Consider the following 3,414-nt stretch of genomic DNA (forward strand, 5'->3'; position numbering starts at 1 on the left):
TTTCATTACGTCCTCATTTAATTTGCTTTTCTTAAATGCCTCATGTTCAGACGTCCTGCCTTCCCAATGGGAACAAAGGGGACTTTGTCTGGCTCCTCTTTGTCCCTCTTCACAGGGTCATACTTAGAGGATTTTTTTATAGATCTAGCTAAAAGCCAGATTATTTATTTTTACTACAATACCTATTCCTTAGCAAAAATATCCTTTTTGCTGTCAAACGAGTTTCAATCACTTGTAAGAGGGAGATGATGGCTATTTTCTTTACAATCGCTTGGCTGTGGAATCTTCCTTTCCAAGCAGACAGTCATGACATTGTTCCACAGAGAGGGTGACCCAGCCAGTCGCAAGTTCTAGGTTGCCTTGTTCCCTTTTGCTCATCACTGGCCAGCAGAGAACAGCAGGTTATCAAGTACCTTAGTGAGATCTTTAGTTTACTATTTAGAATAATATCAATAATACCAAAATACCAAGTATTTGTCATAATGTCTCATTTTTCAAAATACCTATCAGATTTTAGAGCTAGAAGGGACTTAGAGATTGAGCCCATCTCTCATGTTCAGATGAGCCTCAGAGCCCCTCATATCCTGGGCAACCCTCACCATACCTCTCGCAGGTAGGCCAGCTCCTATTTCACAAATAAGGAAACTGAGACACAGGCAGTAGCTTGTCCTCTTTGATTCATTCAACTCACAGCAGAGCTGGGACCATACTTCCAGTTTCCCAGTCCCTGGACTGGTATTCTTTCCCCTCAGTGGCAGAGTCTCTCCTTTGGCCAAAAACCTTTGGAAGAGGAATCAAATAAATTGGATCATCTGTGACATTGGATCTGACCTTGGTCTTCTCCGAGGGGTCGTCCCTGCTCCAAGCAGCTATCTCTGCTCCCACTCCAGCCCCTTTTCTTCTCTGTCTGCCTTAAGTCCTGAAGTGTAAACCTTGAACACCTAATCATCTGTATTCAGCTGAGGCCTGAATATCTCCCTGTCACTTTAATTAATGTAAAGTACATTGTCTGAAGCTCCCTGCAGTGGCAATTCCTGTTTGTTGAAAGATGTTTTAGCTCTAAGTGATGTGAATCACTGTGCAGCCCTGTTCAGCTGGAGCAGCTGATGAGGATCAGGGACTGATCTGAGAGTGGACCCAGCTGGGCCTCTGGTGACAGCCCCCCTCCGAAATCGGAAAAACAGTGAGGGCACCCTCTGATGAAAAGGTACAGGAGCTTGTACTTGGGGCACAATGGGAAAGCCAAGGAGAGGGACAACGGTGGTTGGCCTTTGAGAACAATTCCTCAGTCTCTTCTCAGGTAAGTCTGTGCTGACAGCTTCTTCCCAAGTAGCCATACATTGTAGCTGAAGGGACAGGCTGGTTCCGCAGCAATTGTTAATGTGGGATCCCACTTACTAGGGGAAGTCAAGACAAATTTGTGATCCAGGTGACAGCTCAAGGAGCTGATCCCACTTACTAGGGGAAGTCAAGACAAATTTGTGATCCAGGTGACAGCTCAAGGAGCTCAAATCTTGTTAAGAATTCAAGTGGTAACACCTGCTATTACATGTGCCTGCCTGGCATCCAGGTCCCCTTCTTCTAGTAATATCTCCCTCCCCCACTCCCAAGCCCTGTCGTCGGGTCCCATCTCTAAGGGCTTTACAGCCTAGACTTCCTGAGCAACACTTACTGAGTCTTTTAGACCCAGATAAACTATCCCCTCCTTCCTCTTCCAGAAAGCCTTTCTTGACCCCCTGAAAGCAGTTATTATTCACTTTCTCCTGGGACCTCCATCACCTCCACCTTTGCATCCATTGCCCTAAACTGCAATTGTGCTGGGCTTTGATAAGCTGCAGGGTATCTTTTCACTATTTTCCCATGAGTAGCTAAGCACGGTGCCTCACACATGGTAGGTGCTCAACAGATGTTGAATGGATGAATGAGTGACAGACTCGCATGTAAACCATACATAGTCATGCAAGAACCATACGGGCAGACCTGGCCATACAGACTTGTGGACGCTTTGTTAACCTCGAGTGCTACAAACCATGACACGCAGAGGCTTTATTGAATTTATTAGTGAGGCAAGACAAACCCCATCTGACAGATCCTCCCAGTCATATATCAGACAGACACTGCAAGATTAAAGTTTCCACCCTGGCAGACACGCACAGAGGCCCCGAGGTCAGTCTACATCTGGTGCTAAGAGGCCGGGCAAGAAAGCTTCCACCCCAGAACTGGAATGTTCCTCCAGTTCTCGCGCTGGTTCAGGGAAGGGCTGGGGGGAAGGGAGCCTGCAGAGGAGGAGAATTGTACATCTGCCCTAAATGTTCTCAGTGTCTAGTTTAGGAAAACAAAATACTTGAAACTTGCCTAAGGCAACTGAGAACCACCAAGCTATGTGGAGCTGATGCTTCAAAATAAAATACTTTGCTGTAAGAAACAGTTGCACCATAAATTGTGATCGGAGCAATACAGGGCATTTCTCCCCTTGTAAAATGCAGGAACTCAATCAATAAAGATTCTTCCTCCACAGCTTGGGAGCCCCAGGACAACCTTGCGTCAATAGAAGAAATTCACCTCTGGTGGAAAGGAGGTGAACTCGACCATGTTCTTGAGATAAACAAATTCCAACACGATGCAGTGTTTCTTTTCCTTTTCTTCCCTACTCCCCGCCCCCCCCCCCAATTTAGAAGAATTAGTGCATTTGCTGGTTCCCCAGGTTAGTATTCAGAGAAAGGTAAAGTAAGAGTTACTTCTTCATTGAGCCACGATGTTGTAGGATAGCTGGTCCAGTGGGTTCCCTGAGGACTAGGCATGCAGGGCACAGGACATACAGACAGACAGGGAGCTCTGCCTCCACATAGGGCACCATTCGGTTGGACCAATGGGCTCCCAGCAGCGAAGGTGCCAATCAACAGAGACTACCAAGGCTCAACCAATGATCAAACAACACGAATCCAGCTGGGCTGACAACCCCTGGGCATGTAGCTGTCAGTGCTCTAGAGCCGACTGTCGCTGGAGCCTGCTGCATTCTCTGTGGGGTGTCCTCTCTCTTTTTACCAAATAAACTGTCCTGTGCTTTTCCCCTCTGGCGTGTCTCATCCAATTCTTTGTTCAAGACACGAGGAACCCAGATTTAGCTGGTGAAACCTGCAGTTTCCCACAACATACTGGTTCCCTGACTGGGAAACATGCAGTTTTCCCACAACAACAATATTCCTCCAAATTCACTTTTTGTTGACCCCAAACTAAAACTAGTTAGTTTCTGATAGAAAGAAAATGTTTCCATTTCATATGGTTCGTATCTAGTACTAGATCCATGCACCCTACTGATTATCGCCACATTCCTGTCTTTTGGTTGTTTTCAAAATGACAGTCTATTGCTCCAGCATCTGGCGGGTTTTGAAGTTCATGGGAAAGGACATCTCC

The sequence above is a fragment of the Galeopterus variegatus genome, unplaced genomic scaffold (assembly GCF_000696425.1).
Source record: "Galeopterus variegatus unplaced genomic scaffold, G_variegatus-3.0.2 Scaffold2816, whole genome shotgun sequence".
Taxonomy (NCBI): Eukaryota; Metazoa; Chordata; class Mammalia; order Dermoptera; family Cynocephalidae; genus Galeopterus; species Galeopterus variegatus.